Raw genomic sequence first — 23547 nt, forward strand, 5'->3', positions numbered from 1 at the left:
TCAATAACTCGGTCACACTAAAATTGAATCAATGAATTTAATTAGATCTCCATGTATGGTATAATTTGGCAATGATAGCGTTCACAGTGAAGCGGTTAGATTAATCATTGGATGTCAGAAACGAAACATGCCGGGTTGTGAAGAATCGGGCCCAGGCTCCCTGGCTGGAGCAAGGATTGTCAGCTGCGGATTTTCTTGGTCAGCGTCACAGCCAGTTACTGGGAGGGCGGCCTCTGTGGGCGACCTCTGTGGGCGACCGTAAAAAGATGACAATCTGAATGTTTCCATCACCTAGAGACTCTGAGTCAGATTTCCCCATGTTCTGTACTGGATGTCCAGGCTCCGGAGAATATTTATGCCTTTTATGAGCCTAGAAAAATGTCTGGTCCCTCACCTGTCCAGAAAATCGAAAAAAAAAAAAAATCTTTGAAGTCAGAACACCTACCTTACACTCTAGAACTCATGCGCCCATACATGGACTTATTTTAAACATGAACATTCTGGGTTTGGGTATTTGGTTTATCAACCCGCAACAGCTCAGAAATAGCAAATTAGAAAAGGACACAGAGTTATGGGCAGATGAGATCGGAAACGATTGATAATAAAGGGAGACACCAGAAAACTGTGCATAAAAAGCAAGCGCAAGAACTCCAAAAGCATACCAGTTTGAACCATTAAGAGTAGGAGTAAAGCAGGGGCGCCTGGGTGGCTCAGCCGGGGAAGCGTCTGACTTCGGCTCAGCTCAGGATCTCACGGTTTGTAGGTTTGAGTCCCACATCAGGATCTGCGCTGACAGCACGGAGCCTGCTTGGGATTCTCTCCCTCCCTCTCTCTCTCTGCCCCTCCCCTGCTTGCACTCTGTCTCTCTTTCTCGAAAATAAATAAAAACATTTAAAAAAAGGAACTTTTCGGATGGACCAAAATAACAGAGGCAGAGGTCCTAAGACTACGTTATCCCTCTATTACGCAGCACATGGCCATATCCCGGTGTCTGTCCGTGTATCTCACAACCTCAGTGACGATGGTTTTGTGGGCGCCTCCGATCTCTTTGGGAGGGAATAAGCATATGCATTTGAGAAGACAGATTGCCAGTTGACAACCACAGATGATCGTGAGGTTACACAGATCTAGGTTTGATACTTGACTCTACTGTTTGTCAGTCATTTCTTGGATCCTTGTGAGTATTAACTTCTTAAAACCCTCATTTCCATATCTGTAAACTGGGAGCACAATAATATCTACCTTGCTGAGGTATGGGGAGGAGAAAATAAATTAATCTTCATGCAGTTCTTAAGACCGGGCCCTAAATCAGGAGTCAGCAAACTCCTTTCTGTGAAGGGCCAGGTATTACAATATTTTCAACTCTGCGGGCCACAAGGGCAGAGCGGCTACCACTAAACTCTGCCTTTTTGGCAGGAAAACAGCCGTAGAGAGTACACAAATTCAGTGAGCATGCTTCCGTTCCGATAAAACTTTATTTGCAAAACAGGGAGCGAGCCAGTTTGACCTGAGGGGTATGGTTTGCCGATCTCTGCTCTAGATACGTGCGAGTTGTCATTACGAGTCCACGGTGATGGGGGTAAATGACAGGGTCCACGTGAAGAACCGGGCTCAGTGCCCGGCACATGGGAGCTGTCTGGAAAATGGCAGCTACGATTACAAGGCAGACGTTTGCATACATAACCTGTAAAGATCATATGTGACTTTGTGAAGACAGACCATTGGACCCTCTGTCCTTGTTCTTAATTTTTGTTGATGAAGGTTAAAAGAATACGTAGCTATTGCAATAAAGATGAAGGGGATGAGGGAACGTTGTTTCAGATCCTAGATTCATAGCTCGAGATGGAATACGAAGAAAAATAGGTTTTCTCTGTACACGGCCTTCCTCGACCCTGTGACACCTGTCCGGAAGGCTGCCGGTCCCCTCCCCCTTATGACACGTTAAATGGGACCGCTAACATTGGTACTCAGTGCGTTCGGGGAGGTGCTCCAGGCAGGCAGGGCAGATGGACGTCACTCGAAAAATACAGCATTTGTCAAACGTCAAATACACTCGTATTTCGGACCGGGAGACACTTGCCTTGCAGCTTCAAAATAATTGAACACTGCGATGGCTCAGCACCTTGCTTAGCTATAATACCAGGATTTACATTATTCTTAGCCACAGGCACATTTCCACCCAGCTTTTAACAACTCACCTCCTTCCCCTTGCCCCCCATGCCATGACTAGAATGTCTTGCCCAGCTCTTATGCGACAATTCTTGAAGCATGCCAGCTCCTGGGAACAGGTGCACTTAGCCAGAAAGGCATGCACGTCAACCAGAAAAGAAGAATCTTTCTTTAAGAGAGCTCGAAATCACCTCAATCTGTAAAGCACAGAGAAGAAAAGAAGCTTCACCTTCCTGCCCCGAGTTGCCGACTCTCCTGATCTGAGGGCACCCCGAGGGCCCGGAGCCTGAGACCAGGCTAGGGCCTCCTTCGGAGAGGTTCTCAGACTTTCTGAGCCCCTCCCTGGTGCAGACCACAGGGTAATCACAGAGCTACCTGCGTAATTACTTTTTTCAGAGTCACGATCTCGAATTCCAAAGCCATCGGAGCGGTGACGGAGATGCATGGAGTCACCTGGGAGCTCTAATTAACCACAGGGCTCCTGCCCCAGGAGAGGGATCAGCTTGGACATGCCTACAACCCACTGTTTCCATGCCAGGGTGACCACTGTTTATTGATTCTCTACATTTTCAAGGGCCCCAGAAATTACCATTTTTAATACAAGTTTTAAGAAGAGTTTTGCATTTACAGAGTTCCCTTGAAGATAGCAGAGAGCGTTCCACATGCCCTTGTCCCCTGTTATTGACATCTTACATTCATATGGTACATTTATCACAGTTTATGGACCAATATTAATGCTTTTATTAACTAAATTCCATACTTTAATGAGAAGGAGATATGGTTTGTAAGGTCAACGTGCTGGTATTTAACTGTTGAGCATTGCAGAAGGCAGGATAATTAGCCCCCACCAAAGATGTCCACGTCTTAATCCCCGGAAACTGTGAGTAGGTCACCTTACCTGGAAAAGGGGGTTTTGTGGATGTGACTCAGTTAAGAATCTTGAGATGGGCAGATGGTCCTGGATTATCACAAGGGTCGTTATGGGGGGGAGGCAGGAAAGCAGGGTCAGAGAAGAAGCTGTGACCGATGCAGAGGTCAGAGTGGTAGGGCCAGGAGCCGCGGGCTGCAGGCAGCTTCTAGAAGCTGGGAAAGGCAAGGAAACAGGTCGTCCCCTAGAGCCTCCCCGAGAAACACAGCCTGACAACACTGTGTTTTTAACCTAATGAGATTCATCTCAGACTTCTGACTTGCAGAGCCAAAAGACAAAACAAGTTTTTTGTGTGTGTTGCCTTCAAATTAAATTTATGGTAATTTGTTCCAGGGGCAGAAGGCACTAACACGATCATGGATTCAACGGGAAGGAAAACACTCTGCCAGTCCAACACAGCTTCGTCCCCTGGTCTGCCCCTTTGGAGAGGAACGATCTCTGCTCGAGTGTCATTTCCCTGGACGACACTGGTCCCAACGGGAAATCGGATTATGCTCCCTTTTGCCTCGCACACCCTGGCGTAACACCTGGGGCATAGAAGACGCTCGACATGTATGTGTTAAATGTGTGCTTTTAGCAGCCTGAAAACCTCTGCATAAATTATTAATATCTTCAGACAAGGAATAACATATGTTCTTTACCCTCCTTGGGCAAAGAGTGTGAGAAATACCCACTGCATTTATCTCTGGCCACTTAGGGCCTCCTGAAATAGCATCCTTATTTCTAAGCTGTCTTAAGCACGTCTTTGATTTCTTATCATTATACAAAATGAGGCACCCGCTTGCGGTTTGCAGGCGGAATGCATTACCGGCGGGGGAAGGATGCTTTCGGAAACTGTACAAGTGGAGAAAGCACCGTTTCAGAGTTCATTGTCAGTCTTTACGGTTTTAAGGATCTAGCGGCAAAGAGCTCACTGGCCGATTTTAGCGTCATCTCTTAGCTAAGACTTTCACTGGGAAGCTTTTCTTTTGTAGGGCTTGGGTCTCTAGGATAAGCGCCCCGTGAATTGAAATCTGTACCAAGATGATGTTGGGCTAATAAGAGAATCATCAATGTCATCCTCTTTCATCCACTGCCAAGGCCGGCGCTTTAGCTCCATTAGACCTTCTTTATCCCTCGGAAAGAGAGAACGGTTCAGTGTGAGGAGACCACGCGCGTGCACGCACACACACACACACAGGGCACGGAAACAGGGGTCTGCGTATCAGTACGGTAACTTTTCTTGCCCAGAGAGGATCTGATGGAAGCAAGCTCTTTTCTGGACTTGTTTCCCCGTGCTTTATGCCTCCTTCCTTCCTCCCCTTAACATCACTGCACGTGCTTTTCGCTTCATAGAAGATAATCCCACTGCCCCTTCCAGAGTCCTAGGGTAGAGAGAGCTGCACCTGTCATCCGGGCCCATTCAGGCACATTCCCTGATGTTTGCTGATACGTGGTTGCCCTCCTGTGCCTTATTTCATTGTTCACACCATCGCTCTGCCGCGATTTTAGTCTGTCACCCTAGACTCGAATCTCTGCGGATCTCATCCATCACGAGTATTCCAGAAGAAACCCCATTGGTGGTGGTCAAGTGGGGCGAATGGGTCTCCGAAGTGGCTTCTCTCTTCTCTCTTCTTCAGGAAAATCTGGGCTCCGAAGTCTGATTCTGCCGATGCCTGGCTGTGGCCATGCTCTGCCCCAAACCTCCATTTCCTTGTCTACATAAGGGGGTGAACCTATCTGCCAGTAGAGGTGGGAGTTTATAACCATTCACCCGAACCCCTATACGTTCATGGCTCCCAGAAAATGGCAGAGGTAATTATCAATCACTCAGTCACCCTTTCTCTAATCAAGCCAGCATTTGGTGATGGCATTCGGTGATGGTCTTCTGGGCACGGGACCCTGGAGTGTAGGCTCTGCCGTGGACCACCGGGGTGAGCCAAGCCAACTTCTGTACCCTTTACTTCTGCCTCAACTGTCTCCCCTGTAAAATAAACATGGCAGGGGCGCCTGGGTGGTTTGGTCGCTTAAGCATCTGACTTCAGCTCAGGTCATGATCTCGCTGTTCCCGAGTTCAAGCCCCGCATCGGGCTCGGAGCCTGGAGCCTGTTTCAGATTGTGTCTCCCTCCCTCTCTCTCTCTCTCTCTCTCTCTGCCCCTCCCCCACATGCATCTGTCTCTCTTTCTCAAAAATAAACATTAAAATTTTTTTAAAATATTGTAAAATAACCATGGCAATGGAACTGGCCTCAAAGGTTGTTTTAGGGGGAAATTGGGCATATGTACAATGTCCTACGTGTAGTTGCCCCTTGATAAAATTTAAATAATAATACCAATACAATTGTTATTATAGTAAGGCGGCTCCAGAGCCCGTGTATTAACAACCATGCAAAATTGCTTATATAATCATTGTTAGCAGTAGCACATTATCTTTAATTTATTTCCATTATTCACGGAGGCCACACGGTCGGCGCTGGAGACTCAACTCTGTTCCTGCCAGAAGTGTGGCCACACTATCCTAGCCGGGCGTCACCGGTGGGAGACCTGGCCACAAGGAGAGAGGCTTCCGGGGACTGGTTGGGAGTTACCTGCCTGCTGCCTTTGAAGCCCTTGGGGGGAAAGCCCAGGACCAACGTCCATGTGCCAATCCTGACACCTGCTGGCCATTCCGCTCTGGGTCACTTCACTGCATGCCGAGATCCCCTGCCAGCATGAGGCTCTACGTTGGGCTTGATAAGGTTCACAGATTCAGCTCTAGAGCTGGGAAGCCCAGAAGTGTCCGTGGAAGCCGAATGCGAAAAGCGAGGAAACTGAAACACGGAGCAGGCAATTGATGGCAGGTTAGCACAGAGGCTGTGAGCCCGGGTTTCGGAGCGTGTCACCTAAATCCACGTTCGGCTCCCCTGGCCTGACTGTATTCAGGTTTAATGACCCCTCGGGGTGCTGCTTCCTTGTCTGCAAGGTGGGTTCCGAAGGGATGCAAAGAGCTAAGAACCACACAATATTAGAACAACTCCTTGCACGTAGTAATTCCTTGGTGTACAAGAGCTATTATTAACTCAAAAAGTGTGAGTACATACAACCCGAAAGAGCCCTTTAATCAATCTGAGTTCCTGCACAATATAATATATATCTCACATTTACAAAACAAAATTCCTAACTCGGTACAGCCAGTATTTCCGTTTTCTGTGTCTTTATCCACCCCCCCCCACCCCCCCGCCAGAGCCCACAGCACTGCAGGCAGCTGCAGATAGTTTTGAGAAATGATAAACGTGCTATCTATACCAACTGCTTTTATCCCCTGCCTTTATTCTAGAACATGTGAAGGCTTGGGTGTAAATATGGCTGCGAAGTCTCTTATTGTTCCTATTAACGTGAAAATGAGCTTGCGTAAGGCACTGCGATCGGGTCTAAATCATGCCCGGTCCGCCTGGTCTCACGCTGCCTGGGAGAGCGAACGCTGGCCCCGGGGCCGTAATCGCACGCTAACAAGCACACCCCGGTTGTGGCGCGAGTTGCTTTCTCTGGTGGGTAAATAGCAGGTCTCACTGTGTGAGTTGGAGGATGTCAGCTAGGGACACGGAACACACTCTCACAACTGATGGTGACTCATGGGGACTAGGGAGGTGAGGCCGTTCCAGGTCCACATCGGGGTAAAGAGTCACCAGCCTGAGCCGCCCTCCGTCCAGAACAAGGAAGCAGCATGGCTGGGGCGCACAGCGGATCCTCTAACAGGGCCCTCGAGGCTTAAATCCTTGGAAGGTTAAATCTGCCACCTGCTAGCTGTGTGACCTTCAGGAAGACGGCCCCATCTCCTCTCTGCCTCAGCTCCTTCATTCGCAGAATGGGAATGATGTAGAATAGTGCCTATCGCATAGGCTGCTGTGAGGTTGGAGCGAGTCAGCCCGTGAGAATGCACCCAGAACAGGCCTGCTGTGTAAAGAACACGAGGGAAGATTTAAGTGTTATCATTACGTTACTGTTATGATGATTGGTCCTCCTGGGAAATGCATGGCACACTCAGAGTGGGATAGGATTTAATCAAAACAGTGTGTAAATGGATTGGGTAGGATTAAGTAAATAGGGAAGGGCCCTGCACCAGCCATTAGCAACAGGGGGAAACCATTACCCTGCCCCCACCTCCCCCAAAGGAAGGGAGGAAGGGGCGAGAGGAAGGAGCAGTTACCAGGAGCAGGGAGAGCCATGGCCGCGAGAAGGAGTCATCCAACAGGGCAGTGGGACCTGTGAAAGGAACAGAGAGGATGCTAAGTCATGGGAAGGCAGGAAGAGAACGAAGACCATAAATCCCTTGACTTTTCTCTCTCTTCCGGACCCCCAAATTCCAGTGCCTCCCAGTAGAAACTCTAACCAGAAGCCAGAAGGCAAAGATGCCAAGTGGCTCTACTATGAGGGGTCAGCCTTCAGAGTCAGGTTTCAGAATCGTCCAGGGTGCACAGGGGCAAAGAGTGGGTCCAGGGGTGCTTGGAAATCATCTAGCACCCAGGGTCGATAGCTTTAGGACTTCCTATATCATGAAGACAAGTGGTATAGATAAACAGAGCAAATATTCCCATATAGCCACATACCCGACTGCCAAGAAATGCTTAAGACACAAATACGAGTGACATAACCTCTCCTCTTCTTCCAGTTCCGTGGGAATTACTTAGTGCCTTTTCATTCTGTTTCTGGGCCGGAGTGGGGAAGCCTGATAATCCCAGCAAAAACAATCTGAACAGAAACAGTAAGAGTATCTGGCATTTCTGTGATACTTAATAATTGCAAATTGCTTCCATATACTTAATCATATACCAGCCTCGTAGTGAATTTGTTGTAAGGTAGATATCGATTCCCATTTCAGCAATAAGGAACTCGAAGAGGAAGAGTTTATTTGGCCACTGTGCCATTCTGCCTTCAGTTTCTTAGACAATCTATGGAGAAATGTTGACAATAGAGCAGAGAGCTTAAAAGTACACGATGTGGAATTCATTTAGGGGCTTGTTTTGTTCAACTAATAAGTTGTGAGAGACTGTGGCATATCGAGTCCCGCCCCAAGTCGTGTGGACCCCATGAAGGCCAAAATGAAGGTCCACCTGCCCTTGAGTTGTGGTTGCTTTGAGAAGGAGTCTGAAGTCCTTGAGAAGTTATAAGAGAGTTCTCAGTTCTAAGAGTTACCGTATGACTCAGCAATCACAGCCAAAACGAGAACATATGTTCAGACTTCAATACCAGATTCGTGTAATAAATGATTCAGCAAGGTTGTAGGATACAAGATCAATATACAAAAATCAGCTGTGTTTTTCTGCACTAACAACCAACCCTCTGAAAAGGAAATTTAGAAAACAATTCCATTTACAATATTATCAGAAAGAATAACATGCTAAAACAAATTTTTCAATGTTCAGTTTTGACAGAGAGAGAGAGACAGAGCGTGAGTGGGGGAGGAGCAGAGAGAGAGGGAGACACAGAATCCGAAGCAGGCTCCAGGCTCTGAGCTGTCAGCACACAGCCTGATGCAGGGCTCGAACCCATGAACTGTGAGATCATGACCTGAGTCGAAGTCGGATGCTTCACCGACTGAGCCACCCAGGTGCCTCAGAAAGAATAAAATATTAATAAACTTGACCAAGAAGGTTCAAACGTGTAGTCTGATAATTATAAAAACTGGTTTAATAAGTTAAAGGAGACACAAGTAAGTGGAAAGATACCATGTTTTCATGGATTAGGAAACAGTATTATAAACTGCCAATACCACCCAAAGCCACCTACAGACCCAATGCTATTTCTGTCAAAACTCCAGTGGCATTTTTTACAGAAATAGAGAAAGAACAATCCTAACATTCTTATGGAGCCACAGAAGATTCAGAATGGCTACAGTGGTCTTGAGAAAGAATGAGCTGGAAAAATCACACTTCCTGATTTCAAAACTACAGCATTAAAACATTAAAACAGTATGGAGCTGGTGTAGAGACAGAGGGATAAACCAGTGGCCTAGAAAAGAGAGCCCAGAAATGAGCCAGATACATATAGTCAACTGATCTTCGACAAGGGTGCCAAGAACACGCGATGGGAGAAGGATAATCTCTTCAACAAGTGGTTTTGGGAAAACTTGATATTCACATGCAGAAAAAAGGAAAGAAGGAAGGAAGGAAGGGAGGGAGGAAGGGAAAAGAAGGAGGGAAGAGAGAAGAAGGAAAGAAATAAAGAAAAGAAAGAGGGAGGGAAGGATAGAGGAAGGAAGGAAGGAAGGAAGGAAGGAAGGAAGGAAGGTCTGGCAGGAAATGGTGCAGCGGCCATGCAGATAGTGTGGAGATTCATCAAAAATCAAAAAATGGAACTAGCATATGATCCAACAGTTCCACTCTTGGGAAACATCCAAAAGAACTGAAATCGGGATTTCAAGAGATATCTTCATTGTCATGTTCATAGCAGCAATATTTACAACAACCAAAATACGTAAATAACCCTAAGTGTTCATTTATAGACGAACGAATAAAGAAGATGTGGTGTATTCATACAACTGAATTGTATTCAGCTTTTAAAATGAAGGAAATTCTGCCATTTGGGACAGCATGGATACACCTTGAGGATGTGATATTGAGCGAAAGAAGCCAAACATAGAAGGACAAATATGGCACCGGTCCACTTAGAACAGGTATCTAAAAGAGTCAAACTCATAGAAGCAGAGAGTACAGTAGAGGCAACTATGCCCCTCCACCCCCCTCCTCTCTCTCTCTCTGTATCTCAAAAATAAATAAATCTAAAAAATAAATTTTTTAATATTTTTTATAAAAATCAAAAGAAGGTGATCTCATGTTAAATGTTCATACCACAAAAATAGGAACCCAAGGATATCTTGGGAGAAATTGGATATATTTATTACCTTGATTGTGGTGATGGTATCCCGGGGGCCACATATTATCAAACTTATAAAACAGTACACATTAAATATGTGCAGTTCTTAGCATATCAGTTCTACCTCAATGAAGTAGCCAAGAACATCAACAAACTTGGATCTGAATGTTCACAGCAAAATTATTCATGGTAGCCCCAAAGTGGAAACAACCCAATTGCCCATCGACTGATAGGTAAACAAAATGTAGTATATCCATACAATGACACGTAATTAGGCATTAAGAAGAGTTGAAGTGGTGATACATATCACAGGAATCCATTTGGAAAACATTAATCCAAGCGAAAGGAGCCAATCGCAAAAATGATTGCATTTTTATGAAGGTCTAGAATAGGCAGGGAGGCAGAAAATGGAGCCATGATCACTTAGGAGTTAGGGAGACTAGTAGACGGGTAGGTTGAGGGGTGACAACTAAGGGGTGTGGGGTGATTTTTAGGATAATGAAAATGTTCTTAAATTTATTGTGGGGATGTAGGTACAACTATGTGAACACACAAGCACATTGCATTCGTACACTTTAAACGGGTGATCGTATGTTACATGAAATATACAGCAACAAAACTCTTTTTAAAATGTTCCGTCAAACTCTCTAATTCCTGAGATTTTAATCTAGTGAGATAATCAGACTTGTAACCTATGGTAAATGTCATATATTTTCCCCAGAATTTAATAACTGAGTTAGAATTTTTAGATGACCTACCACTTTGGGTGTTCTGCTGGGGATTTGGGTTTTGGTTGAATCTTTGTGGAAGCATTTACAGGAAGAGTGACTATGTGTACACACACACACACACACACACACACGCACACGCACTTATCTCTAAACCTAATACTTCCTCTAAAGTAAAGTTACTTTTGTTGAGGGTGAATAGAAGGAATTAAGATTTATGGAGAATATTAGAAATTTCTGCAGGAAAACAACTTAATGGCCTATACATGTTCCTTCTGATGTTCTCACCCACTTGATGTCCCAAGAAAAGTGAGTATCATTTTCATGAGCTCTCCATTTTCTTTTGTATTATTAGCCGATGCTGGAAATTGACGTCCATTCAACTTTGGTGTTAATGGTTTTGTTATTTGTATCACTCATCTTGCTTACAGTTAGCACAGCCAGGCGTCTCTTGCCTTGGGAAAATCCGTAAGTCCAGACTGCTCCAAAGCTAAGCTTTTCTGGCCATATCTGCCTTTCTCAGCCCTCCCACTATCCTTGAAAAGGATACCAGGCTACCATGTCCCCCAATCCAGCGTTCACCTCCTACACTCTACAGATCACCCTGTTGGTTCCTCATCTTTTTAGGGGGAGGGGAATGGGTAGGAGTTGGGATAAGAATGCAAGAAAACCATCTGTCTTCGGAGGGAACAAAATAGAAATAATAGCGGGTTTGTCTTCGCAGATAACCCAATTCGGGTCAATTTTCTTCCTCTCTTCTCAAACCTTTTAAATTCTTGAATCTCACTCCACTTAAATTACTACTTCTAGAAAAACATTCAAAATATTCAATTATGATTTTCAATAAAATATAAGTATTACTTAAGAAGAATACATTCTTCCGATTCCTCTGAATTACAGTTCTTTATATTAATAATGACAATGAGGTGGCTTGGAGGGCCCTCTGGTTGCAGAGGGTTTAGGCACTCCAGCATGAACTGTATCTTGTTTGCAGACACTAATGAGCACCTTGTTGTGTGGAATGATTGATCACAATTCCTGGGACTATGGCCAGAGAACACAGTAAGAATGAAAAAAAAAAGACAGTCATCAATGGAAAGCAGTGCTGAAGATTTGCCCTCCCCCCACCCCTGACCTTCCTTTGGAAATTGACTCACTGGAAACCTATCTGAAACAAAATAAGGACAAATATAGTAGAGTTTCATCAAACTGCACCTTGAGAGGCTCTTTGATTAGGAGGGTGAAAAGCCAATGGTTGGCCTCCTCTCCTCGCCCAACTTGCTGCCTAACAAACCAGAGGTCTTTAGCTGGGGTCACCAGGGGACACCAATGATTTCACCAAGGGCCCATCTTGCATGGAGGGACTTCGTTAGAGCACGGCCGCTAAGATGACAGCTTCTGGTGTCAACGTCGGCCTGGGTTTAAACCTTGGCTCCAGAAATTATGATTAACCAAACTTCAAACAATTTCTGTCGCCTTATCATTACACAATTCCCTATCTGTTTAAGAAGCATTGAACATATTTCATAGGGCAATTCATTCAACGATTTTATAAAACGATGCAAGTAAATACGAGGGCACAAGGAAAGAGCTCAGTAAATTGTAAGCTTTGTTACTTTTATTTGCCTCCATTATTCATAAAAATAAGATAAAAGTCTTCTTTTATCTTCTTTCTGCTATTATTTGGCTAACTGTTGTCTGATTGGGGAACACTTGAAGCCGTTGAAAGCACTTGATTGCTGATTTCAGAGAGTGGAGTCATCAGAAAAAAGGTTTTCCTATGGGCATGCAGGTCTCCTACAATATCTCTTAAACCTCCACATGTTGTATTTGTAGTATCATATTTTTACAAACATTTATTTTTCACATTTTCTTTTTTTAATGTTTATTTTGAGAGAGAGAGAGAGAGAGAGAGAGTGTTTGTCTGTGTGTGTAAGTGGGGGGAGGGGCAGAGAGGAAGGGGGAGAGAGAATCTCAAGCAGGCCCTGTGGTGTCAGCACAGAGGCTGACACAGGGCTCAGTCTCAGGAACTGTGAGGTCATGACCTGAGCTGAAATCAAGAGTCGGACACTTAACTGGCTGAGCCATCCAGGCGTCCCGATTTTTCACCTTGTCTGTTGTTAAACTAATACTTCCGGAAAATTAAATAAGAGATAAAGACATTTATATCCTGGTAGGTCTGCTGGGAAGGATACTGAATGTAACTACATTTGAATACACACACACTTGTTGCTCTCCTCTGCTAAATAGTCACAGAAAAGCTCATTCAAGCATGTTCAAGCCTCCTTATGGGTCACTCAGAAAAGTCCACTTCTTCAAAGCTGCTCCTACCTATGACTGTTTTGTCACCTGAAGAGTAGAAAACAACCAATGGTTGGAATGATCTAATTGGAATAGTTAGCTATGGAAGGAATGGTTTCCCTGATGTGCTCAGAAGCGTAACTCAGGAAGTCTCCGGTATACAATCATGGGCTTAAGTAAAATAGACACACCTTGGCTTTGGTGGTTTGTCATTGAGCACAGAGCTATCATCCAGATGTCACTGTGTTCGGATGCTCCATCGTTGGGACCTTTGAGAGTGGGAGGGGAGGACTCAGTCCTGTGGGAAGAGGAACCTTTGAATAGACCGTGTTTAATTATGGAATAATTCATTTTCCAGCCAGAAAGTCCAGGCACCAGAGGCAATATGGCGGCTTTCACAGATGCCTAGGGGCCAAGAGGGAAGGGGTTTATTTGCATATAAATTAAACCTGCATAAATATTTTAGCAAAAACAAATGGGACCAATCACAACCTTTGCCTGGATTGTTCCTCTTTGGCAGATGTTAAAGGAATGGCTTGTGTTATTGTGAGCGCTCCGGCTATGAAAGCGGGATGCTGGGCACCCACGAAAGGACCTGGCAACCCACCCCTGAGATATTACCTGTTCCATCAAATCTACTCCATGATTAAATGGCTTAGAGAGTTTTCCCTTCCCTTATTTATTCAAACCACTACTGAAGATGGCCCCGTATGTTTTCTAGAGTTTCTCAGCTTTCTAGAAATACCCTCTGTTAGAAGAGAGTAAAATCTCTATGACTTATTTCACTTAGCATGACACTCTCCAGTTCCATCCACGTTGCTACAAAAGGCCATATTTCATATGTGGATCCCGAGAAACTTAACAGAAGACCATGGGGGAGGGGAAGGAAAAAAAATGGTTAGAGAGGGAGGGAGCCAAAACGTAAGAGACTCCTAAAAACTGAGAACAAACTGAGGGTTTATGGGGGGTGGGAGGGAGGGGTAGGTGGGTGATGGGTATTGAGGAGGGCACTGTTGGGATGAGCACTGGGTGTTGTATGGAAACCAATTTGACAATGAATTTCATATTAAAAAAATAAAAAATAATAATAAAATCCCCCTCACAGTATGGTTAAAAAAAAAAAAAGAAGAGAGTGAAATCTGGATCTAATTAAATTCAAGAGACAGGGAGCTGGAGACAGAACATGACAAGAATCAACAGTTCAACCTGTGGCTGAAGCCATTTACAAAATGCCTCCTCCTTGCTCCTGTCCTGGGACACCGAGGCCACTCTCATCACCTGCTGGCAGAAGATACAGGAGCAACTGGGAGCGACAGAAGAAGACTGGACTTTCCTTGAGGGGACAAGGGTTATGGTGTCTGGCTAAGCACAAGACAGAAACTGAAGAAGTCCAGGTCAGGGCTGAGATCCTGGAGCCCACCCTCTGAAACGGCTACAGCAGGTCTGACTGGGACACACAGCAAATCTAATGGGTCCTGGAGCTTCCAGCCCAGGGATGTAAACGATGAGCCTTTGGGTGTGTGCAGATGGCACGGGAAGGGTCAGGACAGCCTCACCGCCATTTCTAGAGGTCCATTCACATCGGGCTCTATACAAATGAAGCCTTCTGGAGGTGTACAAGGTGAGGGTGAGGGCCCCTGTGCAGCCTGGTGCTGATTGACTCATCCGGTCTTTTGTCTTGAAGGACCGGTATGAGCCAACACCCTTCTTCAGCCTTCCTTCCGGTCTATTTAATCAAGCCGTCCGTGTTTCCTCCATCAACTGGGTCTTCTATAACACAGTCCTTAGTTACAAAGACTTCCTCCCTCAGAGCAAATGCTTCTTCTTCTTCTTTTTTTTTTACCATTCATATTTGTTCATAGTAAAGTATATTTCTCAAATTTGTGTCTTCTACCCAACGCAAATAATGACGGGGATGGATATAGCAAATAGCTGTGGATTTAATGAGCTGGTGTTTTCAGTTGGCACAGATTTTTCAAATTTCGCCTGTAGAGGAAATGGCTTGCAATGTGATCCTTTACGTTTCTGTTTTTAAATGAAGATGCCTGGCGTACAGAGAGAAATCAGTAAGATGTTGTTGAGTGAATATGTGGGAAAAGGTTCACAGACCTGCAGAAGGGAACTGAATTTCCCTGAAAGAATCCCTGTTTTCGTTTCAAGGGCTTTATCTATCAAAACATGTGAAATATCCTTCATTTCCTCATTATGTCTCTCTCACACACACACATACGTTCTGAGAATCGGAAGGTTAGCCTTAGAAAGAAATCTCTGATGCATTAAGTACAAGAATGTTTTATGATGTCTGTAGTGATCTAATATGTGCTCAGATATTCTGGAATTTTCAAGAACTGCCTAATTCCATTCTGAATACAGAACGGAATTGCTGGTGTCTCCAGCAAAAAGTTTTGGTTGTATAATCCAGAATCTACTGCCTCTGTACTCATTCCATGATGAGTCCTGAGATTCTCCAGGCATTGGTGGCTTACCATTACAGCTTTGGGCAGACAGACATGCTTGGTACTGGAGTATTCTAGGCCCTTGGGGTGACTGGCTTGAAAATGTGTGTGCATATGTGACTCTACTCTAACCAGATATATGGGAAAGTCTGAGGGGGGCTTCCAGAAAAAAAAAATGTTTGCTTTCCTAAAGAAGAGCTCCAAGAAGAGATACATCCTTATTCTAGGCCCTTGGGGTGACTGGCTATCCAAGAAGAGATACATCCTGTTTTCTTTATGAGATTTGCACGTCTGTTCGTGGCACCTGGAATTTCTGCTGCATCTTGGTCCTGGTTGAGAAAGGAAGCCATGTTGAAGATGGCTGATCGGAAGATGAATCCGACTCCCCACCACTGGAGCTCTGGGCTTTTTAAGAGAGATGATAAGACCCTTTACCGTAGAAGCCTGACAAGTCAAAATGTTTGGTATCCACAGCTGGAAGCATTCAGTGGTGCAGCATCTTTGTAAATGGCTGTGCTCTATGCTACCCTCTGCTATGTCTCTATCACAACAGACTCATTGTATTAGAGAAATTCATCTTCTCCCCAGGAAGGCTGTGATTTTCATGAGGGCGGAGACTGTTTTGGGTTTGTTTTGTCGTGTTTGTGTTTATTCTTTAATGCTCAGAACCTGGCGCAGTGAGTGCTTATGAATATTTTCTTTTTCAGTTAAATTTTATACTTAATTAAAACTTTCAGTATTTGTAAAGCTGTCTCTTCAAATACGCTAAGGCAACGCTTTCTTCTTTGTGCTTCGAAGAATACAGAAGTGACTGAGACTCTCTCCAAGGTCTTTAAATCTAGTAGAAGAGGCAGGGTGCCTGTAACAAGGTATAATCCACAGCAAACTGTGAAAACCACTGCAATATCTTCTATCAAACATAATTGAGTTTGCCTGCAAGTAACAGCTAGACTAATCGCAGTGGCTTTAAAATTAGGGATTCATTTTTCTCATATAATAAGATGTCTAGAGATTGTTAGGATTAGCTCAGCACTGAAAAGAAATGAAGGGGAATGTTTTTGCAACCCCTTGGCTTTGATTCTCTTGTTTCCTGTCGCCTCTCCAGCCATCACGTCCTAATGAAGGCAGAAAGCTCTGGAAAAGAGGCTGCCAGTCCCGTATCTCCTTCTTTCCCCAAACACATGCCTGCCAAGAGATGCCCCGCAGAGGTCCATGCTTAGGTTCTATGGCTCTGAGTTGGGTCAAACGGCCACTCCTGTCTTCAGAGGAGGCTGAGTCAGAACCAGGGAACAGAACCAGCCATCACGCTGGGACGATGTTGGTGGGTGATGCGAATCTGGGCTCCACACGTTCATGTTCTCATGTCCCTGGTGCTTTAGCTGTATGACCTTATTAATCTCCCCAAACTTTATTCTTTATTCTTCTGTTTGCAGATGAGGAGCCAGAGACTCAGGAAGTCCTGGAACGTGCAGTTAGGGGGTGGAAATCATCTCACCAAATGGATGTCACTTGGGGTCTCAGGTAGGACTGGACACTGACCGACATGGGCTCCACCATAACCACTGTCATCTGCCCAACTAAACACAACCCGGCTTCCTCCAACCCTTAGCCCCCGACTTCTCTTTTCTTAGAGCCTTTACTTTAGAAAACCTGTAATTGTGAAATCTGTCTTTGTTCCTTGGAGATGTAAATCTTCCCAAAAGTCTCTTTGCAGTTTTGGCCCCAGAAATGTCTTCCTCAAGGACCTGGGAGCCGTCCCTCTGCAATGTGACCTTCAAGGAAGAATGCGCCCCCACCCCCCTGGTCTCTGTGGGAGGGAAGGAGCCCAGCTCCAGTGGGAGTCTTGCTCTGAGCTCTAAAACTCTATTCTCCCGTGAAGACATGGAAACATTCACATGTCCTTGCGTGAAGTCACTTAGCAAATGCGGATAACAGCAGATTGTTTCACTCTGTTCTTCTTACAGACTCTTTGTACCTTATACCGCGGTGCAGTTGAGCACTGACTGGGTTCTGGTCTCTCTACCTTATTGTAATAAACTCAAATAATGTCTTCCTTGCCTGTGTAACTTTGTCTGGAATGAAGAAAACATGTTTCCACAGTTTATTTTTTTTTATTTTTTTTATTTAAAAAAATTTTTTTTAATGTTTATTTATTTTTGAGACAGAGAGAGACAGAGCATGAACAGGGGAGGGCCAGAGAGAGAGGGAGACACAGAATCTGAAACAGGCTCCGTGCTCCAAGCTGTCAGCACAGAGCCCAACGCGGGGCTTGAACTCACGAACTGCGAGATCATGACCTGAGCTGAAGTCGGACGCTCAACCGACTGAGCCACCCAGGTGCCCCTGTTTCCACAGTTTAAAACCACGTACTGTAAGATAGGTTAGAATTAGGTCTGAGGACTCTGATTCGTGCATGGACCAGGTCAGAAGGTAAATTTAGTCAGAGATAAGACAGCAAGAAACGGGGGTTGAATGGTGTCCCCCAAAAGATATGACCGACTCCTAAGCCCTGGTACCTGTGAAGCTTATTTGGAAATAGGATCATTGTAGGTATAATTATGTTAAGGATCCCAGGATGAGATCATTCTGGATTTAGAGTGGATGGTCCCCATATCCAATAGTTGGTGTCCATTCAACTGGAGAGCAGAACTGAGGCACAGAGACATGGGAAGCAGGCCATGTGAAGACCAAGGTGAAGACTGTAGGGACACGGCCACAAGTCCAGGGACGGCTGGGGCCACCGGGAGCTGGAAGAGGTGATGAAGCACTCACTCCTAGAGCCTCTGGAGGGAGTTCAGTCTCGTAGACACCTTGATTTCAGATTTCTGGCCTCCAGAACTGAGAATCAATTTCTTTTCTTTTTTAAAAATGTTTAACGTTTATTTATTTTTGAGAGAGAGAAAGAGACAGAGAGACAGAGAGAGAGTATGAGCATGGGAGGAACAGACAGAGAGGGAGACACAGAATCCGAAGCAGGCTCCAGGCTCTGAGCTGTCAGCACAGAGCCTAACACAGGGCTTGAACTCATGAACTGTGAGATCATGACCTGAGCTGAAGTTGGACATCAGACCGACTGAGACTCCCGGGTGCCCCTAAATATCCTGATTCTAAAATGTGTCCAGCAACTCACTTTTTCCTAGTATTTTGCAGGTCCATGCTGCATGAAGCAAAGTAGATAAGTCACAGGTCTTGGGGCAAATCCAACCTTTAGATAGCACATTAGGACTTCTAGATTTGGGGGGTGGTTTTGGATTTGCTGTTCCACCTGATAGGGCTGGCAAATGTTGGTTCTGAATTTTTTTTAACAATCCTCATTACACAAGTCAGAGGGACCATCTTTCGCTACTCAAGATACGGACCCTTGTCTGTGTCCAGAGGCCTGGAAGGATACACGGGGGTGATTGACTCTAAGCCACAGCACACAAAGGATCCGTGCCCATTAGGCATCCAAGAAGCCGAACTATTTCCAACTTCTACCAATGTCTTTGTAAGACATTGTAAGACATGTCTTACAAGACATCTTGGCTTTGTAAGATTTTATTTTTTTTTAAGTTTATTTTTTTATTTTCAGAGAGAGAGAGGGAGAGAGCTGGGGAGGGGCAGAGAGGGAGGGAGAGAGAGGATCCCAAGCAAACTCTGTGTTATCAGTGCAGAGCCCCACGCGGGGCTCAAACTAACGGACCACGAGATCGTGACCTGAGCTGAAATCAAGGTCAGATCGGAGGCTCAACCAACTGAGCCACCCAGACGCCCCTTTGTAAGGTTTTTAAAACCTCAGCTTTGATTTGTGAATTCAAGAATTCTTCCTAACTGGAGGCCAGGCATCCTCCCTGCCACGTGGCCATTTGTTCCCGTTAAGTTAACGAGAATTTCCGTACGAATGGAGTTGCAAGATCCATGCTGAATCATCACAGTCTGGCCACATTTTAATATTTCATGGGCTGTCTCGAAGCGCTAACTAGACTCCCGGAAATGTGTTTCACGACGTAACAAAATGATAGTCAGGTCTGACTTAAAGATGCATCGATTTTTTTTTCTGTAGGCAGCAACGGAGAAACTGAGCATTTCTTTTCACCTACATGCGTCACTATTCTCTGCCAGTTCAGCTAGATGCTATCGTGTACAGAGAAGAGAAATAATGTGTTTTCGTGATGGTGGGCCTGGGTCCCACGGACAGAAAGTGTCTCTTCAATGGATGAGATCCGTGAATCAAGCCAGAGACCCATTCTCGGAAATCCTCGGGCTTTTATTGCGTCTGGAGTAAATCACAGGCATTTTCTTTACATCGGAATTCATTTTGTCTAGTTCTATGTTCTAACAAATCAGCCATTTCTAATAAATCAGCCATTATTCTATCCCCTTCACTCAGAAGGGCAGATACCACACTTGTTCTAAGAATTGCTCACGCCCTTCAGAGGGCTGGGCACACACCTGGTGCTCAAACCCGCACGGTGCCGTGTTGTCTGTGTTCCGGGACCTCAGAAGTCTTCAAAATATCGCCCTTTTTGGAGATTGGTGACACCCGTCTTAGAAAAACTACGGACCACGTGTGGGCCGCCTTTCTCATCTGCAAATGACACGGCGGGACAACACTAGTCAAGACAGGGGAATGTGCTTCACGGGAACGCGAAGTGACTTCAGGTGGCAACAGTCATAAAGCCGCGGGGACTTACTCTCCACTGGCAGCCTCCTCGAGCCTTCTTGTGACGTGGAAGAACGGTCCCTTCTGGTGACGGCGTCTTTTTAACTCTTCCCGAGCTCCTGTTTAACAAACGAGACCCGCTCAATGCTCAGAACTCGAGCAGTATGACCGTGCAGCCGGAGTTTTACGAACGTGTTCATGTTCACTGTGTTTATTCTTACGGAAAGACATGGCAATTTTTCCACTTAGAATTCAATGAAAGGTCCCTTTTTAAATAGATAACTGTAAGTACAATAATGTATCAACTTACAGACCAATGCTAAGACGACTAAGTAGACCTCGGGCGTGGCCGTGTTGGCAGGTTGTACTTGAAACACTGATGCTCAAGAACTGCATGCTGGTCCCTCCAGCCCCTCTGGTGCCAAACTCAGGTCCCTCAGTCTCATATCTGGTCACCCTTTGTTCCTTACTGAAAGTGTCCTAACTTCTGGGGGGTGAGGAAAAGTGTCTAAACCAACAGGCCAACAAAATCCGCGTGAAGCAATCTGTCTCGCAGAGGGACACTGCCATGTGACTCAGTTTGGGCCGATAAGCTGGGAGTCAATGCGAAGTTGTTGGAAGGGACATCCAAGGAAAACGAAGGAAGAGAGCTGGCTCGAGTGGCAGACGTCCTTTTGCCTTTCCCTCCTTCTCCCTCGTCCTGTCTGGAACACTGGAGCGATGGCTGGGGTACAGAAGCCATTTTGTGATATTGAGGTGATCTGGAAAATACAAGCCAGGGACTACTGGTGGCCGAAAAGAGAGAGAAGGACAGGATGCGTGTGGCTATTGGTGACAGTTAGATGCCACCTACCTCTGGACTTCAGGATATGTGAGTGGCAAATAAACTGTTTTTGAGGAGATCTATGCTGTCCGCAGCTGAACAGAACTCCTAGTTGGCAAACCACCTGTGCCCCCAAACTTCCTTAGTTCCTACATGTAGATCATCCATACTCCTTACCCCATTATTCTACCCCCTTCACTCAGCCTCTCGAATCCCCGTCCTTATTGAGTAACAAAGAACAACCTTTATTTCTCTATCTTTGTTCCACATCTCAGTGGGGCAATGCTTTTTTTTTTAATTTTGTAATATTTACTTATTTTTGAGAGAGGGAGAGACAGAGACAGAGTGTGAGAGGGGAAAGGGCAGAGAGAGAGGGAGACACGGGATCCGAAGCGGGCTCCAGGCTCCCAGCTGCCGGCACAGAGTCTGACGTGGGGCTCGAATTCATGAACCGTGAGATCATGACCTGAGCCGAAGTCGGACGCTCCACCGACTGAGCCCCCCAGGCGCCCAGGGGCAATATTCTTTATACTCAATCTCTGGTTCCTAAACTAAAGGGACTCGTGGTTTATAAAGGACCAGCGCCTTGTGGCTCAGTAGGTTGAGTGGTTAAGCGTCTGACTTCAGCTCACATCACACTCTCGCGGTCCTTGGGTTTGAGCCCTGCCTCGGGCTCTGTGTTGACAGCTCAGAGCCTGGAGCTGCTTCAGATTCTGTGTCTCCCTCTCCCTCTCTTGCTCTCTCTCTCTCTCTCTCTGCCCCTCCCCTGCTCGTGCTCTCTCTCTCTGTCAAAAATGAATAAACGTTAAAAAAAATTTAAAACGCACGGATCCTTAACCAAAACGAAAACAGCGTTTAAACCATGTGTTTGCAACAGAGCACACTTTAAGTCAGGTCCTGGAGAAAGCCCAAGAGATCACAGAAGTCGGAAGGTCACTCCTGTCCAAACCCATTTTAAACTCCCAGCGTCTCTGGAGTGGTGGAGGCGAGAGACAGTGATGGGATTTTCGCAGGCCTGTGATGAGAAGCTCGGCACGATGTTGCTGGACAGTCACAGGTGGGTTTGCAAGCCTGGAGATGGTTACAGATACAACTGGGTAAGTGTCAGCTTTCTCTAATGGCTTTTGAAATGGCACATCAATTCTGGTTTTTGTCTTTTTTACTGCTTTCATAAATATATTAAGGGAAAACATTTCACACCCAACCCTTAAAAAAGCTTTTAGCTTAATCAAAGTCAGCTATTAAAAAACAGACCTTTGAAGCACGAGCCACAATTCTTTTTAGAATATTAACGTGATTAAAAATTAGAAGATCATCATTCTGATCCCATTCAGCTATGATTTCTCCAACTGTGAGATAATTCTCAGGGATAAATGTCAGTCGACAAGATGAGAGGCAAATGTAAATCGGGTTTTCCCCTCTTAAAAGGATATTTCTTCCTTACTTGTCCCGAGAACGATAAAAACGCAGTGGAAAGCCCTCCCAGCAAGGTGACAAACAGGCACACACTGAAAGTGACAGGTAGCAAATGAAAATGCCATTTGGTGCCGAGGAAACCAATGAGCGTGGGCGGTGGGGCGTCTAAGGCGATAGAGAATAGTGGGGATTGTGGTCCATGGTGGGGGGGTGTCAGAAGGGCCACCTGGGGCTGAGCCCCACCTTGGAAGATCTCCAATCTGCAGAGGAGAGTGACCAGTCCCTTGCTTTTAGGACATCGTCTGCACAACAACGAAAATCCCACTTATGGGACCCACATCCCTGCCATGTGTCTGGGTGAGACTTAGTGACCTCAGTCCCCTGGGACCAGTGAATAAGCAGAGATTCGGAAAAGAAAGGGTTCCAGGGCAGCAGACGACATGTCTCATGAGAATAAAAGGGAAAAGAGGGGCACCTGGGGGGCTTAGTCAGTTAAGCGTCCGACTTCAGCTCAGGTCATGATCTCATGGTTTGTGGGTTCGAGCCCCACGTTGGGCTCTGTGCTGACAGCTCGGAGCCTGGAGCCTGCTTGGGATTCTGTGTCTCCCTCTCTCTGCCCCTCCCCTGCTCACGCTCAGTCTCTCTCAAAAATAAATAAACATTTTAAAAAAATTTTAATAAAAAAAAGGAAAAGAGATGGGGGTCCCATCTCCAAGGCCACCCTCCTTCTCGGGACAGAGTGTGATCGCCGGGGTGAGGGCTGTGCTGAAGCCAGAAAGCAGTGGATGTCATTAACCCCGTGTTTTAACGTTAGCACGTTGCCATCACGCTCAATTGTGACCAATCTTTCTAGGTAGGAATAATTTCTCCTACTTTTCCTCCTTTCTTCCGGTTGAGAAATACGAACCCCAGATAACGAAAGCCAATTCCTGTTGGGTACCCAAGTCTCTTATAGGCTTTCCTCTCTATATAAATTAACAAAAAAACACAGTATTTGCAAGTTCAGGTGATTCCGACTACCAGTGACAACCTCTAACTCACAATGGCTTAATCATAAGGACGCTATTTCCCTAAGCTGGCAGGAAGCCCCAAGGAAGAAGGGCTTCAGGCTAATTGTCCAAGGGGCTCGATATTGTCCTCAAGGGCCTGAGTGCTTTCTGTCTGTCTGTCTCCACTCTTGGTGACACCTGTGTCCTCGAGCTTGCTGCAGAAGGCTGGGACAGTTTCATGGTCTCACTCAGACCTGACGTTAC

Source organism: Lynx rufus, unplaced genomic scaffold (genome assembly GCF_022079265.1).
Source record: "Lynx rufus isolate CCGP_SWC_20201006 ecotype Redwood Valley unplaced genomic scaffold, mLynRuf1.p SCAF_33, whole genome shotgun sequence".
Classification (NCBI taxonomy): domain Eukaryota; kingdom Metazoa; phylum Chordata; class Mammalia; order Carnivora; family Felidae; genus Lynx; species Lynx rufus.